General features: G+C 38.3%; 1 protein-coding gene across 3 annotated transcripts in view; it reads right to left on the reverse strand.

Annotated features, from left to right (window-relative positions):
• Window positions 1-940, reverse strand: part of ppef1 (protein phosphatase, EF-hand calcium binding domain 1) — a 171,541-nt gene extending 170,601 nt beyond the window's left edge. For all 3 annotated transcript variants that reach the window (XM_039745020.1, XM_039745019.1, XM_039745018.1), the window contains exon 1: window positions 749-940. The gene's annotated coding sequence lies outside the window, so the exon portion shown is untranslated. The remainder of the gene's footprint in view (window positions 1-748) is intronic.
• Between the last annotated feature and the right edge of the window lie 7,935 nt (window positions 941-8,875).

An 8,875-nucleotide genomic window follows, 5' to 3' on the forward strand; every position in this document is an offset into this window, starting at 1 on the left:
GTAAACAGTCCAACAGGTCAGGGGTGTATTTATGCCTGCCTCCCCTAACCTTGACTTAATCAGTTCTGCATGTTACTCTCAATGCAATATGCTAAAAATGCTCCCGCAAAGATAAATGCCATCAAAGAGAGTAAAGACAAAGAATTAATCAGTTTAATTTGTTTAGCATTGCCTACCTATTCAAAAACGTTTTTCGATTTCTCAGATTGTATCTTTTTGTACAGTATATCAAAAGACACATTCATTGAAATATTGTGTAGCTAACCAATCAACACTCCAACAGAACTTTGCCACACCCATTTCTCAGAGGAGGAGTATATTTACACTTTCATTACAAAGTTTACATAATGCCTTTTAAAAATTGAAATGTACAAACTCAGTTTTGCACGATAGCAAATGACTGCACAGACAGCATTATGCGTGACATTTTAAAAAATAAAGGAAGAAAAGAAGGACAGTAGAAAATACAAGTGCCTTATCACCTACATTTAAACACAGACAAAGTGAATTAATCTTTTGCCAAAGCTGTTTTTTGCCTTCTTTCTCTTTTGAAATCCAGACATATTAACACAACTACTAAACCGGCTATAGACAGCATAATCTCCCCAACATTCATTGTTTACTTTTCAGGTAAGAGACAGATTATCTCCCCAGCATGTATCTATTTCTGAATCTACAGAACTGCTAGCAAAAAAATACTCGAGTCAGATTGGGGACAAAGAAGAGAGAATCAAGTTGCATCAATTACCTTCATTTTAAGTCTAAGCAGATTAGGAAAGTCCGTTTAATCAAAGGTGCTTCTACGAGTCCAGCTGTGTTCGTTTAATCTACATCTCCCTCTCACCACCCTGAGCTTTCATGCTGCATTATTAATCCTCCACCTCCACCTCCTCCTCCTGCTCCTCGTGATGCAGACAGTTGTCTCTCTTTCGAAAACACTGCTGATCTCCACAGCTGCTCCTTACTAACCAAAAGCTGAAGGATCTTTAGTGCTGTATGAGTACAAGCAATCAACAGCTCGAAATGAGTTAGTAATTATGCTTTTGCATATAAGATTTTTTTTTCCCCCACCCAGAGGCTGTATTGTACTGTAGCTGCCTTACAAATATAGGCCATCTTTTTTGTTTATAATAAATTAGCTCAGCACAGCAGATGCTCGAGTCCAGATCTATTGGACCCCTACTTTAAAGGGATATCAAGAAGGAGAGTAATTTTACTCAAACAGCTGTAAGGAAAGTGCTTAAACTCTAATATAAATATTTCTACATGGACATTTAGATAAATTTTATGCAGCATGCTGGGATGATTTCTTATTCTTCACTTATTAAAGTGTGAATTAAATTATCACAGTGGGAAGGAAGAATGCGTGTATTGCCATTGAGCCAAAAGGCACATTGCTAAGTCAAAGCACTTAGTACATAGTTTTTTAATTTTATGATTTTAGACATCAGAGTTACCTAGTCTTCACCTTGTCCTAAAGACAGATGCATTCAGCTTTGGTCAGCAACTAACAAAACAGATTTTACTTACTATAGTATTTCTGTTTTGTAACAGGAAAGCCAGTGTTCAAGCGTTGGGTGCTTCCTGTGTGGATTTTTCTCCTTGTTTCCACATGGATTTCCTCCAGGTGTTGCAGCTTCTTTCCAAAGATATGTGGGTTAAGTGGATTGTCGAGGCTAAATTGGTTGTGTGTGTTTGTTCAAATTTAGATTGTTCCTGCCTTACCTTGTGTCAGATACTTGCTGGGAAAGGTTCCAACTTCCCCTTGACCCTGCTCTCAGTTTGCAAGATGGAGTCAAGATAAAATAAACCAAATTTTAGGTCTTTGTAAAGGACAGAAAAATCATTAGTTCTAGAAACAGGAAATAAGTGTGATTCCTGACATCCCATATATCATTTGGGTTTATCCTGAGACTACAACTTGCCTCCAATATTCCAAAGACTTGCCATTAAATTAACTATTGACTAAAAATTGACAATTGGCCGCTTTCATAATGAACTGCCATAACATAAATGGATGGTGGTCCCTTCCATAAGCATTTACAAAAAAGTCACCAATCGGTATGTCCACCATTAGCTGAATAGCACACAAGAGTGCAACGTGGCACAGAGTCAATGAGGATCTGAATACGTCACTGGAGGATATCCTTCTATACCTGTTTGATTTTTATAATCTCCTCAACATTAGTTATGGGCATTACAAATAACATTACTGATTTTGGCTCTTTCAAACTCTCTGAATCGATTTATTTGATTTATCTGATGCACAACTAGGACGTGGGTCTGGTGCCAGGAAAAGATTTTTGGGCCCATCCTCCTATGGAAAAATCACAATGATTTATACCTACCATAGTGGAATTTTTTAATTATTTATTGCACTTGCGAGGGAGAGACACATTTACTAATAATCAAAAATGAGTGGACAATTCACTTTATTTTAGTTGTGATGAACTTGCACACTCTCCTTTTTGACATTACTGGAATTAAGTGAATGAGAATTGTGCAATTCATTCTTGAATAATAACTCAGTCTAGATTCTAAAGGATTAGGAAAAGAGAAAATCATGCAGCTCATTTGTATGGTTTGAGAAGCAAGTGAACAAGAATTATGTGTCTCATTTGATGGTAATGATTCAGTTTGAGAATCAAGTGAATGAGAAACATGCAGTATGTTTGTTGGTAATGATTCAGTTTAATTCAAACAGATCAGTGAATGGTATCTACCGAGTGCAGTAAGCTCTAAAAAAAAGCCTGTGTTAGGGTGAATATGAAAAAATGTAAAGTTGAAAACATCAAACAGTTTCTAGAAATTAAAAACAATTTTTACAAGGTTCACTTTAGTGTGACTGTTTTTTAATTTTTTGAATGCACAAAGGGGATTCTTATTTACACTTACATTTTTTTTTTTTTTACATCTTCTTGCCTTCTTCAATCTCGCATCAGTTTCTCAGATACATCAAATTTAGTTGCAGTAGAGCAGTTACCAATTTCTTTTGGTACTTCAATAACTTTTAATTTAAAACCAGCTTCATATTTTCTTCTGATCGAACGCTCCATCGTAGATAAGGGATGCTCCTATGATAAAGGTGTATGAGGGTGTGAGACACACAAAACATTGTAAATGTTGCTTCAGAATAGTTTGGGTATTACCGTGTGGTCATGTAGTCACAATACACAGAATAAAAAAGACAGTGTGCTCCGACTTATCTGTGGGAGAATTTATCCGCAAGTATCTGTATCCTCCATATAACACCTTTAACTTCCTTAAAAATTACAAACCTTCTAATGTTTTGATAAAAAGGCCATAGATTTATTAAAACACTGAGTAAGTATCTAAAGTTTTTGCATGGTAAGTCATCCATTTGTATGCATTAAACTAGCTGCAGTACCCAAACTTGTTTAGACAAATTTGTATAACGGGTAAAGATAAGAAAGCAAATAAGATGGGGACAATCAATCTTTACACAATTCAATATGGCTAAACACAACCCATAATGGGAACAAAATGACATATTCTAAGACAATGAAATTGTTATCAAAATTATTTGAGTTGAAAACCCTGAATCTATGGTCTTAAATGAAATAGTGATTTGTCTGGTACAAGTGTTTGTCCGTGCTGTTGATTATTTCCTCCCGTCAGACCCAGTACACTCCTGCTGCCTGATGGAAATTGTCGTCCTCGCATTGGTGCTGTAGTTTGGGTCAACCCCCTCCTATTACAACCTTTCTACCTGATATGCCAGATAGTCTATGTTTTAAGTTGGAGCGACAGCAGCGCACATGCAAAATGGCGTGCAAATCATTTCAGCAGTTTTTGCGTGATTGGCTAACAAACAAATTAATATAAAAATAGCTTACAATTTTATTCATATAGATTAGTCTCACAGACAACAATGCAGTATCTAATTCTATTGATTGACCACACCTGTGCACATCTGTTTCCACTCCTAATCATTATATTGTTGGCATTTCATTTTAATAGCACATTCTTCTAAGTTATAACATTGTGGTCTATGAAATTGATTGCATTCTAAGGCCTTAACATTCTGGATGTTTGCTCTGATACGAAACTAAAAAGATCCTTTAAATGAAGGACATATGTTTTAGCTTCCAATGTGTCACAAAGTAAGAAGCCATTTATTCAAACACTGAAGAACTCTGCCATTTTAAATGGCAGAAGTTTTCAATTCTGCAAAAAGACATATTCTCAGGAGTAGATAGATAGATAGATAGATAGATAGATAGATAGATAGATAGATAGATAGATAGATAGATAGATAGATAGATAGATAGATAGATAGATAGATACTTTATTAATCCCAAGGGGAAATTCACATAATCCAGCAGCAGTATACTGATACAAAGAAACAATATTAAATTAAATAGTAATAAAAATGAAAAAAATTTAAATAAAATTAATGTTAGCATTTACTCCCCCGGGTGGAATTGAAGAGTCGCATAGTGTGGGGGAGGAACGATCTCCTCAGTCTGTCAGTGGAGCAAGACAGTGACAAAAGTCTGTCACTGAAGCTACTCCTCTGCCTGGAGATGACACTGTTAAGTGGATGCAGTGGATTATTCATGATTGACAGGAGTTTGCTTAGCCCGTCGCTCTGCCACAGATGTTAAACTGTCCAACTTTAATCCTACAATAGAGCCTGCCTTCTTAACAAGTTTGTCCAGGCGTGAGGCGTCTTTCATCTTTATGCTGCCACCCCAGCACACCACTGCGTAGAAGAGGGCACTCGCCACAACCGTCTGGTAGAACATTTGCAGCATCTTACTGCAGATGTTGAAGGATGCCAACCTTCTCAGAAAGTATAGTCTGCTCTGACCTTTCTTACATAGAGCATCAGTATTGGCAGTCCAGTCCAATTTGTCATCCAGCTGCACTCCCAGATATTTAAAGGTCTGCACCCTCTGCACACAGTCACCTCTGATGATCACAGGGTCCATGAGGGGCCTGGGCCTCCTAAAATCCACCACCAGCTCCTTGGTCTTGCTGGTGTTAAGGTGTAAGTGGTTTGAGTCGCACCATTTAACAAAGTCTTTGATTAACTTTCTGTACTCCTCCTCCTGTCCACTCCTGATGCAGCCCACAATAGCAGTGTCATCAGCTTAACTTTTGCACGTGACAGGACTCAATCATATTGGAAGTCTGATGTATATAGATTGAACAGGACCGAGAAAGTACAGTCCCTCGGCACCCTGTATTGTTGAACACAATGTCAGACCTGCAGTTCCCAAGACGCACATATTGAGGTCTGTCTGTAAGATAGTCCACAATCCATGCCACAAGGTGTGAGTCTACTCCCATCTCAGTCAGCTTGTCTCTAAGGAGCAGAGGTTGGATGGTGTTGAAGGCGCTAGAGAAGTCCAAAAACATAATTCTTACAGCACCACTGCCTCTGTCCAGGTGGGAGAGGGATCGGTGAAGCATTTAGATGATGGCATCCTCCGCTCCCACCTTCTCCTGGTATGCGAACTGCAGAGGGTCGAGGGCGTGGCGGACCTGTGGCCTCAGGTGGTGAAGCAGCAGCCGCTCCATGGTCTTCATCAGATGTGACGTCAGAGCAACAGGCCAGAAGTCATTCAGCTCACTAGGACATGATACCTTTGGGACAGGAGTGATACAAGATGTTTTCCAAAGCCTTGGGACTCTCCCCTGTTCCAGGCTCAGGTTGAAGATGCGCTGTAGAGGACTCCCCAGTTCCAACGCACAGGCCTTCAGCAATTGTGGCGATACACCAAACCGCTGCTTTGCTGGCACAAAGTCTTTTCAGCTCTCTGCTCACCTGGGCTGCTGTAATTGTGGGTGGGGATGTCTCACTTATGCTGGTATCAGCAGAAGGATGGTTGGAGGATGCAGTACTCCGAGGTGAGAGTTGTTTACTGTGATCAAACCTATTAAAGAAGTTGTTCATTTGGTTTGCTCTCTCCACGTCTGTCTCGATGGCGGCACCCGCTCGAGCTGCAGCCAGTGATAATCTTCATCCCATCCCACACTTCCTTCATGCTGTTGTACAGGGTACTAGACAGGGTACTCCTTGTAAATAATGTATAGTTTCTCTTCAAGGGCTTCCTATCTATGTTGAAGGAATACTCCACAGAAACATCATACGTTTTCTGTTTGTTACTTACCCCACCTCATTTGAAATGATTTCCAAGAAAAATTTTAATCTTCCATGAATACATCCATGAAAGAATAGAAAACTTGTTATGTCAGATGATTCAAATGTCAGAGAAAGCTAATCATATGTTCATAAAGTCTCAGATACATGCAATGTTAAATAAACTGTTTCTAGAAAAAACCTTTTGTGCATTACAGTATGCTCCAACATGATTGAGCTTTTGCATTGAAGACCTAAACATCCTGCTAAAATCTCAAATCCTTTTTATACCCCACACTTTTAGATTTTTAGTATAAATTTTCCACCCCTTTCTTTAAGCCTGTTAATCACTCTGACATATTGGAATTCCCCTTTTTAAATCTTGCTCAAAAGAACCAGGCTGCCATGGCAGCCATTTACCTTTATGATAAGGTCACATGAACATCAGATTTTTGTGTCATTTATTGGAGCTTTTACTTGACAAGCAAGATCTGAAACAGATGAACCACATGAAGAAGAAAAACATCCACCTATCCATCCATTATCCAACCCGCTATATCCTAACTACAGGGTCACGGGGGTCTGCTGGAGCCAATCCCAGCCAACACAGGGCGCAAGGCAGGAACAAACCCCAGGCAGGGAGCCATTCTTGATTAACATTAATTATATTAAAATGTGCCCTCTTGTACAAGTCCTCTGTACTGCTTGATAGACAAGAGTATGAAACAACATTACACTTACAGTATGTGGACTGTAATTACTGCCTGTACCTGCAATCCCAATTCTAAGAAGCACCCGCATTCAGAGATTATTTCTTAGCCAAGAGCTTCTGAAGTGTGATGCCAGAGAAATGATTCAGAAATTCTGTAAACATTACTAGAACTGGGAATGGCATTTGTGCCAAATGCTCCCTTTCACAGCATTTGTTTTTGCTTGAACACTGGTTTGATCCACAAATGGAGTGCCTTCTGTATGCAGTTTGCATATTCTCACTATATTTGTGTGGGTTTCTTCCCACTGTTAGAAGACATGCACTTAGACAAAAAGGCATCTTTAATTTGCCACTGATAAGATCATATTTATGTTTAACATACAATTAATAGAAATTAAGATATTAAGAACTAATATCTGCCTTATATATTTTGCTACTGAGACAGCTGTTAGATCCCACGACTCTGTTGGACATTAAAGTTTAAAAATGCACGGACTAACAAAAATACTAAATATAACAATGTGAAAAAATTGGAGGATTAACATAACATAGTGATCTCTAATCCATGCATTTTGTATGGACTTCCTTTACATGAAACCAATTTTACAAGGTGAAAATTCAGGCTCTGCTTCACTGCTCAGTATATTGATGCATACATAAGCATTTCACACCCATACTGCTGTTTAATTCAAAGCAGCCCATTTTATTCTAGGAAGTGTAGTGTAATGACCAATGTATTGGACAATCAGAATTAAAGTTGACAATTCAATCTCCTACCACTAATTCTCTTTGTGATGCTAAATACAGTAAGACACTTACTCTAGGATGTGCTTCAGATGTGAAAACACAACGTTTTTTTTTACAAGAAGGGCCCCTCAAGGAAATGAGTATAGGAATACGAGAACAAGTATATGAATAAAAAATCAAAAAAGGGATCCTTAATATCTTTTTGGCTTATCCAACACAAAAATTAGATCAGAAAGAAATAAAACTGAGGCATATTCTTTTGTCTCAAGCTTCTGTGATTTTTCTCCTGATAGAGACAGAGATCTCAGCCAAGTCACACCATGGGCTTAGATGTCCCAAGAAGTGTCTTGACATTTTTTACAATTTGAAAGTATTTGCATTGTGTGCTCAGCAATATACAAGTGATACCTTGAGATACGAGTTTAATTTGTTCCGTGACAGAGCTCGTAAGTCAAAATGCTCGTATCTCAAATCAATTTTCTCCATTGAAATTAATTGAAATGAGATTAATTTGTGCCAGCCCCCAAAAAACACCCCGATTTTTTGTTAAATGTTTTCAACATAAGAAAAATCTATTTATAATGAATAAATATTGTATACAAACAAAATAAAACCTAATACATAAAAGAGAATCTAAAGAAATAAACAGATGTTGGAGAAGCTGATTAGCGTACCGTAATGTTTTTTCTTTCACTTCACTTTTGCTTAACTTAATTTTCTTCTTCACTAATTTTTTTCTTTTTTGCCACGCTTTCGTCACTTTCATTCCCAGGGCGTTTCAATAGAAATCTGTCCAAGGAGCTTTGTTTAGTGCTCCCCTTTAGAATGTTTCTGAAATGAGTTAGGCAAGTGTCATCAAATAGCACCGCTGCACCATCAGTTTCTTTTCAATAAAGTCAAGCGTTAGGCAAGTGTCATTAAATAGCGCCACTGCACGATCAGTTTCTTTTCAATAAAGTCAAGCGTTAGGCAAGTGTCTTTAAATAGCGCTGCTGCACAATCAGTTTCTTTTCAGTAAAGTCAAGTGTTAGGCAAGTGTCATTAAATAGCGCAGCTGTACGATCAGTTGTAAATTTTTCAGGGTGTTTCTTTTATTTAAAGTTCGAAACTTTTTCCCACATTGCAAACACTTCCTTTATCTCACTTTAAGAGATAACCTCCTCCGCAATACCGATCTCCTGCAGAACCTCCGTATGTTGCTGCGTCTGTAGTTCCGTCAACTCCTCTGTCGTCAGTTCCTCGGAATGTGCGGGGACAAGCTCTTTGATGGCTTGTATTTCGAATTTTGCCTCGTAACTCAAGACAAA

This window comes from Polypterus senegalus, chromosome 2 (genome assembly GCF_016835505.1).
Source record: "Polypterus senegalus isolate Bchr_013 chromosome 2, ASM1683550v1, whole genome shotgun sequence".
Lineage (NCBI taxonomy): Eukaryota > Metazoa > Chordata > Cladistia > Polypteriformes > Polypteridae > Polypterus > Polypterus senegalus.